We start from the raw sequence: 17083 nt of genomic DNA, 5'->3' as shown, positions 1-17083 counted from the left end.
CTCCGCCCCGAGGCCGCCATCCACTGGGCCTCCCCCCACCAGGCTGGGCACCTCTCGGAGCGCCTCCCCCCACGTCCCGCCCCTGGCACGCGCACTCAGCCCCGCCCCTCGGGAGCGGAAAACCTCGGGCCCCGAGCCGCTTTCCGGGGCTGCGCCGGGTCCCACCCGGAGCTCGCGGGGCGGGGACCTCCGCTCCGGGGTGAGTGCCGAGGCAGACCCGAGCGACCCGACTCTCCTCGTTGGAATCCCTTCGAAAGGCAGTTGGGGGCTCCCGCGCCTGGTGTGGTCTCGGACCCTGACCTGGGACCTCGGTGCTCCTTAGGGAGAGGCTCGGGCTGCCGGAGGAGGCGGGAACCTATCGGCCCCCATGAGCTCCGGGACGGCGGAGGAAGGGTTTTCCGGTGAGAGGGCCCGAAATGCGCTCCGCCCAACTGCGCTCCGCGCCAGTTGTAACCCGGGCCCTCGCTTAGGTCGCCTCCGGCCTCGGATTGTTCTCAGCTTGGGAGTCGGAAAGCCGGCGGCCCAGAGACAAGGGCTTTGTAGCTGACGGGCCGCGGATGATGACGAAAAGCGGAACAGCCCCGCTGGCTGCCCCGGAGGGAAGCAGCGGCCCTTCGGCCAGCCGAGTCTCCACAGAGCCCGGCTGTCCCCGCTGCGGCTCCTCGCTGCACTAGAGCTGCTTCCGCCCCGCGGAAAAGAAGAACGTGCCCCGTCTTGTCTGGCGGCAGGGATTCAATCCCAATGGAACAGGATCAGTCAGTAAACCTTTATTAAGCACCCACTGTGTACCAGTCAGTAGGCTAAGCGCCCAGGATACGAGGAAAGAGCCCCCCCCCCCCCGGAGGGGCGGTCTGGCCAGCAGAGAGAATCCGGGAGATCCATCCTGAGGAGTTCCGATCTGGTGTCGGATGTTTTCCAGCTCTGGACGCATTGGCCTCAGTTTTCCTCACCGGTCACAGGAGGCCGGGGTAAGGCCGCCCGAAATGACTCAGCGGCCCCTCAGGGAGCCGACCTTCCCGCGGCTTAAGTCAACAAGGATCTATTAAGCATCGGGTACACTAGGGCGCTGGAGGCAGGCTCTGCCAGTGCCCAGAGTGGACCAAGGAAACCGGAGACAACTTGCAATCCACATGGAACTCAGTATGGCCTGTTCCATTTCTTGTCTGCCCAGGGGTGGGGCCTTGCTGTTGAGTTGCTATGGAAACCAGCAATCCCTGGAGGAGTCTTTTTGCTGCTGATGTGCCTTCAGGTGGGGCCTTGCTCCTGCCATGCTGTGGGAGCTGGTGCTGGAGGAATCAGTCCCAAAGAGGGACATTTATGAGTGTGTGTGTGTGTGTGTGTGTGTGTGTGTGTGTGTGTGTGTGTGTGTGTGTGTGTGTGTGTGTGTGTGTGTGTGTTGTAGTGGAGGTTTTTCCTTTGCTTCTTTTGCATCTAAGTCACTTCCTTTTCTAAGATTAACTTTGTCACCATCTCTGTCTGGCCGCTGATGTTGAAGCATTTTTTGTTTTTGGAGGAATTCCTCTATTTCTTCTATGTTCTCAGTTTCTTTTGCACAATCTTCTGATTGTCCTTTTTATTGTTTCTTCTGGTTTTTCCCTTTCTCTTTTGCTATTTTATTGATTATTTTCTGTTCTCTTCTTTGTAACTGAATTAGTTAAAGACTATCAATTTTAGTAGTCTTATCCAAGAATCAGCTGTTAGCTTTATCGTTTCTATGATTTAGGGGGGGGTGTTTCAGTTTATTAACTTCCCTTCCCCTTGATTTATCTCCCTATTTACCAATACCAGATGGTTTAGGTGACTGGAGCTTGATAATGTAGTCTGAGTTTGCAGGTGCTACTCCCTGTGTCTTCACTTCTTTTCATCATTTCTCTTGCTATGGGTAATCTTGTTTTTTTCCAAATGAATTTTGATGTGATTTTATTTCACTCTATAAAATATGCTTGTAATTTGCTTGATGAGGAAATTAATTCTTAATTCATATTTCATATTTGATTTTACTCAGTGCTTTATTCAGGAACCATATTCTGGATTCTCTGTGATAAACTGAAAAGAATGAGGTTTTTGAGAAAAGAAGCTCATTTGGGCAAAAGCTCAGTGTCTCTCTCTCTTAGGGGGTTCCTCAGAAATTGTCTGAGATGCTTCTGATCACCAGAATCTTGTTTTTATGAGATCTGGTATGTAGATGCTTCTAGAAAGGCAAAGTCAAATACAGAATCCCATTGGTTGATAGCCTTGTTCTTGAGGGCCAACAATGATGCATCAGCTCAAATAAGAAACGGCCAGTTTGCGGGGGTCCCAAGTTGGGCGAAGCACGGGATATCTCCAATGATTAATTGAGAATAAGATGGGTAAGTTCCTCCTCGTGTTAGGCAAGAGGCTTCTGAACCATACCACCCACACTAGCCTTGGACATGGAACTCGAGCAAAACGGGACAGAACCGTCTTTGTCAGCATTCTCGTAGCTGCACAAGTGAGCATCGTAATAACTGGTGAAGAAGTGATGAACTTTAAAGTTTTATGAGGCCTGTTATAAAAACCCATCACATCCAGTTATCGCTGTGTGGTTTTCTGTAAAATGAGCATTAGTCTATGTTATTCTTGGTTAGTAAGTGACTAAATGAATAGTACTGAATGAGTACATCCCTTAGTAATTACTATTAATTATATTAGCTAATATTATAATATAATTAATTATATTAATTATTAATTATCCCCCCTTTATGGAATCACACCGAACTGACTAATACTAATTGGAATGGAGTAGGACTCCTTAATTGAATCCTTTCTCATATTCTCAAGGTTTCAGTTCATTAACAAAAGAAAATCTCTCTTCTCAATATTCTCAGAAAATATTTCTCAGCATTTCCTTCACGGTTTGGACCCTTGAGAAGACCTTGTCCCATCTTTAGCAATTTGGACGTCTAACTCTCTTTGGCCATAAATCTCTCACAGTCAGCCACCTCACGGTGCATCTCTGACCCATCAGTTTACCAAAAGATCTTCAGACATGAGGATCCATCCTCCTGGGACGCGGGGGCTGTTTTCCTTGACGCACACCAGTGATGATTCCTCATCCCTGTGGGATCAGTGCTAGAATTTCTGTTCTTCTGTGCTTATAAAAGGAGTTGCATCTTCAATCAGGGGCCATTTATTATCAGGCTGCCTGCCTCTGTTAGGAAATGATACCTCCCTAGAACTGTTTCTGTTTACCCTTTTGTAAAATTTCCTTCCTGACAGTATAACGTTAAAAGTAAATCATTTTGGATAGTATTGTCATTTTTACTATATTGACACAACCTAACCATAAGCACTGAACATTCTTCCAGCTATTTAGGTTGTCTTCATTTCTTTAGGGTTGCTTTGTAAATGAATCTCTGTTGTGTGGCTTAGAAGGTGGATCCCCAGATAACACATGCTTTTACTTATTTGGAATGGGATTTCTCTTTCAATTATGCTTTTTGTATTTTCTTATTATTATACAGAAATGCTGTTTTGACTTTTGTAGATTCATTTTGCAACACGCAACTTTGCTTAAGCTATGAATTAGCTCATTGATATCTCCACTGATTCCCTGGGATTTTCCAAGTAAACCATGACATCATTGGCAATCAGAGATAGTTTGAGATCTCCTTTACCCATTTTTCTTCTTTAAATTACTTTCTCTTATCTTATTGCTAGTCCAGTGGGGTGAGTAGGCATCCTGGCTTCACTTCTGTATTCATTGGAACAGGTTCTAATGTAGCCCCATTTAATACAATAATTGCTTTTGGTTTTTAGATGGGTGTTTTTACGATACTGAAAAAGGTCCAACTATGCTTGTACTTTTTATTACATTATTAGTATAAACGAGTTGTACTTTTTCAGGGTCTTCTTTTGCCTCCATCCTGGAAAGTCATGTGGTGTTGTTTTGAATATGTTTCACTTATCTTCTTTGTTTTTCTAATATTATAGTGGTATAAATCACACTTGATCATAATGAATGATTTCTCAGTGAATTACCTATAATCATTTTGATAGGATTTCAATTTAAAGTTTTTGAGGCAACATTCATTAATGATATTGTTATTTAATAATGGGTAAGTAAAACTAATATAATAAAATGGTCCATTTTTTCCTAATCTATATATTCAGTGCCATTTAAACTTTAAAAAATTGTTTTACTGAGTGAGAAAAAATGATGATAAGAGTCATTTGGGAGCTCAAGAAGGTCAAAGGAGCTAAGGAAAAAGATGTAAAGGAAGATTTAACAGTACCTGCCCTTAAACTGTATCATAAGCTTAGTTAGAGCATTGTTGAAGTGTAAAATAGATACTTTCAATTACAATAATCATTTCCATATCACTTGGTACACTTGAAATCTGGAAAATCCACACAAAATTTTTTGTCCTCCTTTCAACCAAAACAGGTATCTGAATTATTATGGTATGAAAAGACAAACTCTGTTGAAGTTATAGAATACTATACAAACATTGTACATTTCTAAACTTCTTACTTCTGTTCTTCTGGTGGCTTTTGTATATCATTTTCAGCTTCCACACATTTCCTACAAAATTACCATTTGGTTTCTTATAGTGACCCATGATATATTGAAACCTAAATGAAACAAGTTGCAGTGTGGAAGGGATAGCTGTCTTTTAAATTTCTTGTGTATACAAAAACATTGTAGCCAAGAGTAGAAGTAGAAAAGGGAGGGGTGAGGAGAAACTTTCATAGACAATCTCTTAGATAGAGTATGGTTGGGATGGAATACTGCTGTGATTTCAGAAATGACTGATTTAGAAAAACATGAAAAACTTAGACCTCTAAAGGTACATGCTATTCACTTTCAGAGGAAGAAATGACAAATAGAAATTCGCATAGTGTGGTCTTACCTGCATCTGGGTGTGTATTTTTGCTTATGAATATGTGTGTGTGCATTCACATTTCATTGTGCCTTCTCTAGGGCTAGAGCAGGAAAGAGGGAAGGAGAAAAAAAATTAGGATTACTCATAAAAGAACAAAAAACTGAAAAGGAAGCACAGGAAAGTTGGGTTGCTTTGAAAACACTGTGAGGGATTTATGACATAGCTTTTGGGAAATAGATAGGTATGGGTTTTGGTTTTGGTTTTGCTGAGGCAATTGGGTTAAGTGACTTGCCCGGGGTCACACAGCCAGGAAGTGTTAAGTGTCTGAGGCCAGATTTGAACTCTGGCCCTCCTGACTTCAGAGCTGGTGCTCTATCCATTGTGCCACCCAGCTGCTCCACAATATATATGGTTTTATATTGAATCATCTCATGCTGTACTGTGTACCTGGAAATTGTTACTACAGGAAATGTTCTTTTTTTCCCCCTCTTTCCGCATTTTGCATTTAAGTTTGAGGCGAACTTAATATTTTATTATTATTTTTTTTTTTACATCTTACCATAACCTCTGATAAAGGGAATCCTATATTTATTATGATGGAAATGGAAGAAAATTAAATAGGCCATCAGATCCCAAGTCCAAGCCCCTCTTGTAGCTGCAGCAGGATGACCCGTCCCAAGTGTCAGGCTATTCTCAGATCTGGCCGGCCTCTCCTACGGATGGCCCATCACTTAGCTTCTCAACTCATTCTCTTGGCTCTTGTCATCACAAGTTTCTACACGTCTGGGGGTATGTTTAGATCATTGGGTTTCTCATAGAAATGACTTAGCTCAAACAAAACCCGAGTGAATGAAATACTGCTTTTTTCAATCAAGGCAGGAATAGAGGGAGGCAGGGAAGGAGGAAGAGAAGGAAGGAAAATTCGGAGGAAGGAAGGGAGGAGAAAAAGGAAGGCTCTACTCCTCATCCGAGTTGCTTTTTGTTTCTGTGTAACTCAATATTACAATTAAGGAATATCTTCCAAAGACAAATGAAAGCAATCATAAAGCAAAGGCATGGGCTGCTTTGGCTAGCATCCTCAGAGTGACCTCAGGCTCTCAATGTGACAGCAGCTAAGGCTTCTTCACTTGGCAGGAGACCGTCTCATCACCCGGACAGTCCAGATCCTGATGAATATCGAATTCTGTGCACACTGGCATTCAGGAAGCCTTTCTTTCAGCCTCCCGGGAAACAAACAGGATCTGTTCTTTAACTTTGTTCTCTTTTTTTTAAGTGATCACATAAAACTCCTCTCCCCCACCCCACGCCCAAATCCCCTGTGCTTGCTGGCTTAACTCTTCCCAGAATTTGCTTTCTAATGGATCACACACATCAGTTCTGAGAAGGAAGGAACTGCACACCCCCCTCTCTCTCCTACACAGATTCACCTAGCTGACAGCTACTCTGTAACTTTCCCTCACCTTAACCAGGAGGAGAAACTTTTTGTAGTAAGGCATTTCTCGGCTTTATTCCGATGGATCACAGAAAGTGCTTTTTCTCAAAATCCGGTGGGTAACTGGTTTCAGGAGAGCACTCTGACACTCACCAGGTCTGGCCTTTGGGTGAACCCTTGCTGTCTCAGAAGCCTCTGGTGCAGGTAGAGCTTTGTAAGACTGAAATGTCCCTCAGCTCCATGTCCTGTGACTTTTGGTGCTTTGGAGAGGATAAGGGAAAGACCCTTGGTGGAGGTGGGGGTGGGGTTGGGGGTAGGTTAAGTAATAGGCAAGGTAGTGGTTGGAAGTAAAGCAGAAGACTCAGGAGGGAAAGGAAATATACAAACATACCAATGATCAGGAGAAGAACTTAATTTTTAAAATCAGGGTTTACTAGTAATTATTGATCTCAGATAAAGTTAAGGCTAAAATAGATGTAAAACAAAAAGTAAGGAAATTACTCCTTATGTTAGACTTATTAATCAATATCGATTTTGGTTATTTAAAACTACTAGCTACTGTAATGTTGGAATATTGCTGTGGAGTAGAAAATGATGAGTTCTGGCTTTAGAAAAACATGGAAAGACTTGGACTTATGAAGGATGATCCTATCCACTTTCAGAGAAACAGGACAAACAATCTAGTATGGCCTTATGTAGATGTATATGAATGTACATGTGTATGTTAGTTGGTATAGCTAATCTGTATGTATCTGTGTGTGTTTATGGGTCTGTGTGTGTATAAGTACATAAAAATATGTCCTTGCTTAATTATAGACATTTTGTGAGAGCTTTGGAGGAGAAAAGGGGAAAAATAAAATAAAGTAAAAAGTGCACAGCAGACAACAAAAGAAAACCTAAAAGGAAGAAAAGATAGACAGCTCTAAACACAATGTGTAGTATTAAGAAAGCCGATAGGCTTTCTTTCTTGAAGTGGAAATTTATTTTCTCATATTCTGAATCCTCTTACGTTCTGCTGTGCATATGGCCAAATTGTTTTAAATAAATGGGAAAAATGACAGTGTCAAAGTCTACAGAGCAGACAATAAGAGTGAAGATCAAGAAATGGCCATCAAATTTAGCAATAGAATTTGCAGCTGAACAATGGAATTGGGATCTGAACTACAAGGTTTCTGTTTTTTTTTTTTTTTTTTTTTTTTTTTTTTTAATATTTTCCCCAGTGATTTTGAAAACTTTTTTTTTACATTAAAAAAAAAATTTGACACACATTGAAATTCCACTCAGTGATTCATCTGTGTTGTCAACCAATTCCTCTTGAGAAGCTGCCGGTAAGACATATAGCAACATCAGGAGAGGATAGGTTCAAATCAGACAATGCCTTTGCATTGCAATGAATGGCACTTTATGGTCTATTTTTGAAGAAAGCTAGTTGTGGTCCATGATGATTTCATTGGGGGCTCTACTGGACATGCCCAGAGTCCATGGTTTTCAAAGAGTCTTCCATCTCTACTCTGAGAATTAAAGCCAAGTAAGATATTCAGTTGGTGATTACAGCTTGAAGGAGATACAATTAGAAGAACCCAGGAACCAGACAGTCAGCTAGGGAGAGTTCTGCATATTTGTATATAGATGTTCTATTTTTCTGAAACTTTGGAAACAATTTGATGTCATAATGAGAAAACGAAAGATTAGGCTACCCTCGGAAGCAGTCAGTTTGACATTATAATTGCTTGATTTCCAAAAGCATTATGCACCTGATCATGATAATTTAGAATCACTGCACAAAGAATTCTTTTGTGGCTGAAACATGCAGCCCCAGAGAAAAATATCTTTGTAACAAAATTTGGCGATTATTTCCTGCTTTAGATGCTAAATCTCTGGACCGCTCTCTCAAATCTCCAAGGGCTTTGAGAACCCCTAAGTGTACATGTACAAAAAAAGAATAAAAAGTGCATAGCAGAGAACAAAAGAAAACCTAAAAGGAAGAAAAGATGGACAGCTCTAAACACAATGTGTAGTATTAATTATGTAGGTTGCAAGAGGACTAATACTGAAGCTTATTGTTCATTTCCTTAGAAAAAGAGACTGAACTTGAGTTCCCATAAAAGACATTTTCAGACATGGGAAATGCACTTTTCCAATTGTGTTCATTACAAAAGATTTATTTTTATTCTGGTGAGCAGAGGTATTTAAAGATTTTTTCCCCCCAAAAGAAATAATGTAATGTCTATCCCCAAAAAAGCATTAAGCCAGAACAAAATCCCCCATGCTTCAGGTAAATAAATACACAAAAACAGTGTTGACATTCATCATGTGATTTTATAATGTAGCAGAAAGAAAAAAAAAGTGAAAATGATCACCAGATTATAGTCATGATAGATCATAAAATAATGTGAATACCAGCGTACGTACATGAGAGAGCATAATTAAATTTTTTTTTTAAAGTACAGACAAGGAAAGGGAAGAGACAAGATTGAAAATGGAGGCAGTGTGTCTTGTACTTGCCCAGTCACATGGCTTCAGTTCTAGTCTCAGCTACTGAATTTTGGTCTAAGTCACTGGGCCCTCCAGAGTTCACGGTCTGAGGTGTGAATATGATGAGAGTGCTGGCCCTGCCTATGTCTCAGGTTTGTTGTGAGGATCCAAATGATGGTGAATGCAGCTTTTTATAAATGAAAGCATCCATCAGGTGTGAGCCAGTGGCTTTTTCAAAGAGCTAATTCTGGCCATTTAAGTTTGCAGATTTTCTTTGTCCAGGGAATTAGAGCATAAGTCAGCTTACATTCTGCCAACGGAGGGAAAAGGACATAATTATATGTGTGTATGTGACTTTGTATGTATGTTTTATTGATTTATTTCAGAAAAAGAGATCAGACTTCAAGTGAAAGAGACTATTGCAGAGCTAAACCTTTTATGGAAGAAGCTCACAAGCACAAATTCATGAGTGATGGGCCTTGTGACTCCAGTTGGAGAGAAACCTGTGCTGTAAATCAGAGAATCCATATTGAGGAGGAACCTTATGAATATAGTCAATGTAGAAAAGCTTTTACACAGAAGGGGAGTCCTACTTTGTACCAGAGAACCCATACTGGAGAGAAACTTGATGAGTACAATCAATGCGTAAAGGCTTTCAGATACAGCTCCAGTCTTCCTGTACCTCAGACAGTCCACATTGGAGAGAAAGGTTATGAATATGATCAATGCGGAAAGACTATTGAGAATCCACACTGGAGAAATATGTTATGAATGTAACCAGTGTGGACAGCGATGAGCACTTTTATTGCACATCAGAGAACCCACACTGGAGAGAAACCTTTTGCATGTAATCAGTGCGGGAAGACATTCAGAACCAGATCTGGGCTTGCTGTACATCAGAGAAACCACACATTGTAAGAGCTGCTGAGTTGCTAGGACGGCCTGACCTCATTCCTGAAATCAGGGAATCTGTGGAGTCTCTGAAGAGAAGTTGTAACCCAGGACCTTCTTGGGAAGGGGTCATTGGGTGGGGAGTGTGGCCAGCAGGTCATTTAAGTGGGGAGCTAAAGCTTAATATGGGATGAGGGAGTTGGGCTTAATCAATGTTTATTGACTAAACCACCCAGTCATTCTCCTTCAGTCCTTTCAGTCCTGTTAGTGACCCCACTGGATGTTTTCTTGGCAGATACTCGAGGGATTTGCCATTTTTCAGATGAGGAAACTGAGGCAGACAGGGTGAACAGACTTTCCATGGTTACACAGCTAGGAAGTTTCTGAAGCCAGATTCCAGCTCAGGTAGATGAATCTTCCTGACTGCAGGCCAGGTGCTTGTGGTGCTCCCCAGCTGCCCCCACCTCCATTTATTTTAAGAGCTCTCCCACCCTGGTTTCAGATACCTTGATTTGGATGTCCAGCTGGGTTGCTCTGCCTAGATACTCCCCTTGCTCCAATGCATCCTCCACGTGGCCAACAAAGTGATTTCCCCAAGGCGCTGGTCTGACCCAGTTGGGGTTTTCTTGGCAAAGATTCTGGAGTAGCCATTTCCTTCCTGGCTCATTTCACAGAGGAGGAAACAGGTGATTAAGTAACTTACCCAAAGTAACCCAGTGAGTGAGTGTCTGAGGTCAGATTTGGACCGATGAACACAAGTCTTCCCTGTTCCAAAACTAAAGCTCAGTCCTCCCTATATCCACAGTACTCTATTTGCTGCTCCACCTAACTGTCCAATAACAACAAGAGCTAACATCAAATCTTGTGCTAAGAGCTTTACAATTATCTCATTTGATCCTCACAACTATCCTGGCAGGTAGATGCTGTGGTTAACCCCATTTTACAACTGAGGAAACTGAGGCAAAGGGGTCAAGTGACTTGTCCAGCTTCACCCAGATAGGTCCGAGGCTGGGTTTGAACTCTCTTTGCCATCCCTTTGGACCCTAGTTGCTTCTGGTGGTCACTGTACAGCCTGAGGTGTGAGACCTTGGGTTTCCACAGAAACATGCAAATGAGAGAAATATCCTGTGAAGAGAGCAGCCTTTTGTAGATCTTCTAACTGGAATTTAGAATTAAAACCAGGCTTACCTGGCTGGGGGTTGTGAAAGCAGAAAAGTAGGCTAAAGTTTGTAGCTTAGCCTTCCGTCACATGCTTAATTTCTTTAGGAACATTAACTTCTCCTTCCTGGAGGAGCTTAGGCTCATCTTAATGATCACGTGATATATATATATATATATATATATGGTGGGAGGGGGAACATATGTAGGGATAAGTATATGTGAGATGAAGGGGGAAGTTGTATGTCCTGGAGCATCCAGCAAATGGGGAAGTGGGAAGGACCTTGTGTCCAGGAAGAAGGAGAGAGTGCTTGATCTTCCTCTCTCCTGGTGTGTGCCTATTCTATAATGGACACATGGGCTTTTGCGGGTGTGTAATAAGACAGCCTTTTAACATCCTCCCTTTCTGAGTCCAGAAGGTTTATTGCCTCCAGAAGGTAATCTTTACAGAAGAAATCCCTGGGTGGAAGTGGCACTCACCAAGCATTTGAACCCCTCAAGATGATGATTCCTGCTGCAAAAGCATTGCAGATAATCTATGAAGAATGTATCACTCAATGCCATGTCAAGGTTCAAAGAGTTGAGATTAGGCCTTGTTGCATAGCTCTGCTGACACAGAAGGGACCGGGTAGAATATTACACATAGTCCTGTCCAGAGAATCAGCTTCCCATACAAAACTAGAGGTAAACAGAACTGTAACCTTCGAGCCTGGAAATGTCCAATTCAGGAGGAATCGAGGTCAGGCGAGATGAGTGCAGAGGGCCCAGATTGGTCACTGCCCTACATAATTGGCCCCCAAATGGGAATCTACTCATTGACATTGACTATTACAGTCAAGAGTCCTGAGTTCTGGTCCAAACTCAGCTGTTAGATAGTAGCGAGACTTTCTTCTAGTCTGTCCCCTTACAGGGCATTGTTTCCTCATGGATTAATGGAAGCAGTTAACTTTCTAGAAATTGCTGAATTGGATCATTTTAGGTTCCAGTTATACCATCATAGTGTGTGGAATGGGGAGATAAAATGAAGACCTTACAGGAATGTTTAAATTCTTTTTCTGTATCTTTCTATTATTTCTATGTCTGTGACCTACATAATAAGTACGGTGTGTGCAAGCCAATAATGCCAATAATTACTTAACCAGAAATGATGACATTTATCCTTGTTCAATGTTATCAATATTTAGACTATTAGTTTAAATGATGTCAGCTCCGCAATCTGAAGTTTGAAAGTCTGACTGATGATTCCTCTCAGAATCAGGGAAACAAAGCATTCCATTTGAATCTGCCTTTGGCACCAATGTCTAACATTCAATTAAGAGGAGAGGGTACCTATTTCTCAATGCTTCCCAATTTATGATGTAATCCTTTGTAACAGAAACCTTCCATTCCAATCTCTCCGAATAGCAACAACCAATGAGATGCCTCCCCTTCCCCTTGTGATGTAATCTCATATAAAAGCTGTGTATCTTTACAATTTCTTTAGGCCTCCTACCATGAGCTTTCTCTTTCTTATCTCCAAATGGGACAGCTCATCCTCCAGAAGTTTTCAGTAAACAAACTTTTCTGACTTCTACTGAGTGATCTCTGAGTAGTCATTTTGGGTAAGGGTCTTCTACATCCCTCATGATAGGATCATGGAATTGTAGAGGATTATAGATTTTACAGATGAGGAAACTGAGTCCTGTAGTGAGAAGTGACTTATCCAAGGTCACATATAACAAGTAGTAGCCCCAGGATTTGAAATTCCACTTCCCCATTTACATTCTTTCACCTTTAGCTCCCGTTGCTCAACCTCAACAGGGTCAACTAGCGTCTTACCTTCACCAGGGTTTCAGAGCTCATGGCTTCCATTATCTGAATCGAAGAACGACCTCAAGAGGTCCCCCATAGAACACCGGATACACATGAATATGCAGCAACAATATTCTATTATTTCACTACATTGAGTTCCCACAATCCTAATGCTCTCATCCTTTGATCCTCCCCTTTCTGCAACCCCTTTTTCTATAGTCCCCAGGTCATGTGTCCGAGAGTGTCAGAGCCACATGCATAATCAAGATTGAGGAGGGTTTCCATCTCCTTGGATGAGGCTTACTCAATGCCATCAATACCCTGTTGGGCTCAGGCAGAGTAAGCCTCCGAGTGCCTCAAACTCTGCTCTTGAGATTTGCCCTTGACCCTAACATTTCACATTGTACCTCCCTGTAATTCTCAAAGAGAAGTCTCGAAGGGAAGGATCTTTGTTTATCAATTCATGATCTCCAGAAGGAAGTGGGACAGAAAATATCTTTAATTGTGGATCTGGAAAGACCTATGTCCTAAGCCCACCTCAGGAATTTATTTTTGGAATGTATTCAATTCCTCAACTAATTTGGCTTCCTCATCTGTAAAATGGGTGCCAACTACCTCATAGGGTGGTTGTAGAGATCGGATGAAATAGCATATGTGAAATTTTGCAAACCTTCCAATGCTCCATCAGTGCTAGCTCTCCTTTATTTTCCTAAACAGTTAGTTTATACCTAAAAGAACTCTATAATTCTTACTTTTAAAGGAAAGTAGACCAGAAAATGAGGTTCATTACCATACATAGCAAGTTAAAAAGAGGTTCTAAAGTACCAGAGATTTTTAACTTTCATTTTTCTCCCCCTGGCTTAGTTCAAAGTTATAATTAAATAAAAACCACATTTATGAAGAAATACTCTGGAGTCCTCCTCCTAACTTTCAAATACAAGTTGTACTGGAGGGGTGGATGAATGTGGGATGCAGTGGGGGTGGGGGATGTATTTCCTTCCCCCAGAATGCGTGCAAGCTATGAAGGCAGGGATTCCTACATAAGTACAGTTTAAGGACACCTCCTGTTTGTACCTTCCTTCAGTCAGTCCATAAGCAGAAAGAGTTTGGGAAGGAAAAAAGTCACTTGGTATGGATCATTGTGCCCATTAGCAGTGAAATGGTAAATTCATGTTGTAAAGATCCCAGGGGGTTAAAGCATCAGCCCATCCACTGGTGGTGCCATTAGGGAAATGTTAGCACTGGATTCCGTAGTAATCAGCCTGTAATTCTTTATCGTTTAGCCAAACAAGGTTTCTTGTGGCATTGCTCCATATCTGGAAGGGAAAAACAACTTATTTTCTGACCCTCCTTCTCCCTCCCTCCTTACTTCCCTTCCCTAAGGACATGGATGATGTGGGATTTTTTCCCCAATGCTACCTATGTCCAATCCATTTTATTTCTTTCTGCTCCTCTCAGTGGTTTTGGGTGGGGAGGGTTGTCTGGAAGCAATTGATGAAGAGAGAGGATTTGTTAAATTGAAAAGAGAAATAGGCTGAAGAGAAAGTAAAAAGAAAAATGTTTTGTTCTCTACATCAGATGTGGGCAGTGGGAAAATGCAGAGGGTTTACCCAAGTTCTTTGGGGGGTTGACAGCAGCAAAGCTTGGGTTTTTCTCTCTTGCTTCTCAGGGAAACTAGGACCAAACCAGTGGGTAGATCACTTGTTCCCTGACCATTGCCCTTCCCTGCTCCTTTAAGATGTGGACACTTGGGAGTATCTCTAACAAATCATCTCAGGTACAGTCAGCATCTTCTCCATTTCTTGTGGTCTCAGTATAGGCGCTGGGAGTGGGCAGCGTAAGTATTGGAGTCAAAGAGAGATTTTTTCCAATTAAAAATCTAAAAAGAAAGAGGAAGGGCATCATGCTTAGTCTCAAATCTGGCTCTCTGTGGGCAGGGCTGGGGTGAGTGCGCAGCTGCTGCAGTGGCAAAGGTGGAGGAGTGGAGGCCAGCCTCCCCAAGTTCCCTAAGTGGCTGATACAGCCATTTACAGGGGGGGCAGGGAAGGGTGGTGATTATCTTTCAGGAAGCCCCAGGTGTTGCCCCTAAGAGACTTTGGAGAGAGGAGGAGTCACTGAACATGGGCAGGTCCAACCCACCTCGACCTCACTGCCCAAGGCTTCCCTGCTTGTGGGTGCTGTCCTTGTAGGAACTGAAGGGCCGAGAGGGACGGCGAGCTTACAGCCTTCTCGGGGGCTTCGACTCCTCCCCAGGTGAGCGCACACAGAGCGTGGGAAGAATCAGTCAGGGCGGTTCGTGCTGTGTAAGGAATACAGTCTCTCATTGACTTTCTAGAAGGCCAGAGCAAGACTCAGTAAAGCTGGCTTACTTTATTTTCTGGCTGTGGCTCCCGTGTTTTCTTGTACTGAGCTACTGATGTCTGGAAACTTTCTGGAGTCTGTGGTGACAGGGAGAGAGGGCCTCTGACACCCAGGGAAAATCCAGAAAGGTCTTGATGTAGGTGGTTCTTGAGCTGACCCTTCCAGGAGCTTAGTGGTTTTCATGATGAATTCATTTAAAAATGAGTTCTCGAAGCTGTAACTTCTTTGTCCTAAAGCATGAACAATAAGGAGCCTTGGGTGGGCGCAGTGTGGGGGATGATGCTTAGTTATTTCACCTTTCAGTTTGTCTGTCAGGTCTGCATACAGACCAGAGGTCTAACTCAGGTGCTTTCATGTGATGTTTAGAAACTCATTCAGAGTGGAAGATACTCTGCAATCTGGGAGTGAAAAGGGCAGAAATCATTTCTGGAATCAAATGTCTTTGTGAATGATATAAGATGATACCTCACTTGTTTGGGAGCAGTTTCACACTTTGAGTAGGCAGGGAAAGAGCTTTCATTTATTAAAAACTAGATAAATGAATGTATAGGAGCACAGTGTTGAGGTACTAAACTGATGCATGCTCGTGGGGAAGCTTGCTAGCAGGCCAGTACGATCCATCTTTCAGTTCAATTGTAAGTAACTCTTTAACTTGGAATAAAACTTCCAAAGAAAAGAAATCATATAAACATTTTGGAACTGAGGTATGTTGTTTAAAGGACTATTGATTGAATAGGAAACACTTGGGAAGTTGTGAATATGTGCAGGAAACATGATTCCATTAATATTTGGAGTCTCTCCTGTAATGTATGAGAATTTGGAAGAAGAAATGATAGATTAAAAAACCTGATGCCGGAGCTTGAGGAGAATTGAAGGCAGCTCTGGAGGGCTTCAAGTAGCTCAGGTTCTAGCAATTAGAAGTCCTCAATTCCCAGTAGGAGTCAGCTGAGGGAGTCTTGACCTTGGGGAGAGAAGCCATTGCTTTGGCCAAGTGGTTCAGTGACAACTCTTACCCTTCCATGTCACCTCCTCTCTTCTCATTCTAATGATGAAGGAACTATGTCCACAACATCAGGTGACTCATTCATCACCACACAGAAACTTAAGGGCCAGTCTGGGAAACTCTTTCTAAAGATTAGAGACATGCTAAGGTGGAACTTGGAGAAATCCTCGGATCCCCTGCCTAGAGATTTTTTAATCAGAACAGAGATGCTAAGCATATAATGTCGATGGGATTATTATTCGGTCACTGTTATCCTGGATTAGATACTTGAAGTGATCTAACCTCTGATTCTGAGAGTTCCTGATCAGACTTCTTGCAGAAGATGGACATTAGCTGACTTGGATCATTGCATTGATTAGAATAAGTCTTTCTGTCTCCCAATTGATTATGCTGCAGGATTGCTGCTTTTGTATACCATATTCTGCTTCTGGCCACGTGTAAGTCTCCCCAGGTATTTCTGAAGCCTTTCCCCTTGTCATTTCTTATTTTTTAGTTCTTTTTGTTTTTGTTTTATTTTGTTGTTGAGGCAATTGGGATTAAGTGACTTGCCCAGGGTCACAGAGCTAGGAAGTGTTAAGTGTCTGAGGCCAGATTGGAACTCAGGTCCTCCTGACTTCAGGGCTGGTGCTCTATCCACTGTGCCACCTAGCTGCCCCCTTGTCATTTCTTATAGAAGGGGAGTTTTCCATGCAATTTAAGTAATAGTAGTTGTTATCTCATTCCCGGTGAGGTGGTTATTACAGGTTATTCCCAGCTTATAGTTAGGAAACTGAGGATGAGAGCCATCAACTTCCACACTGAGGAATTAAGTGCCACTACTGAAGAAATAGAAGGGGCAGGATTTCATTCCAGGCTATTCTGACTCTAGGACTACTGGGCTATCTGCTACTCTTCTATGCCTTTACACAGTATTAGAGACAATAGGATTCAGTAAAGAGCTTTGCATTTGGAGATTTCCACTTTTGTGACTAGAGGCAAAGGGCCTAATCTTGGAATGGAGCCCATGCTCTGGAGCTCCATTCCATACTTAATTCCAGTGATAAACCTGCTTTCAACTACAAGATGCCCTCAGGGTTGTAAGGATGCACTTGAGATTTCAGGGAAACATTTTTGGTGCTGTTCTCC

General features: G+C 42.4%; 1 long non-coding RNA gene across 1 annotated transcript; it reads left to right on the top strand.

Moving 5' to 3' along the window:
• Positions 1–3: 3 nt before the first annotated feature.
• On the top strand, positions 4–12376 carry LOC141544501 (uncharacterized). Its single transcript, XR_012482620.1, has 2 exons — positions 4–1249; positions 9141–12376. It is a non-coding gene; the product is annotated as an uncharacterized LOC141544501 (long non-coding RNA).
• The last annotated feature ends 4707 nt before the right edge of the window (positions 12377–17083 follow it).

This window comes from Sminthopsis crassicaudata, chromosome 5, assembly GCF_048593235.1.
Source record: "Sminthopsis crassicaudata isolate SCR6 chromosome 5, ASM4859323v1, whole genome shotgun sequence".
NCBI lineage: Eukaryota > Metazoa > Chordata > Mammalia > Dasyuromorphia > Dasyuridae > Sminthopsis > Sminthopsis crassicaudata.
Note: the sequence above shows the minus strand (reverse complement) of the source record. Positions and strands in the feature narration are given on the sequence as shown.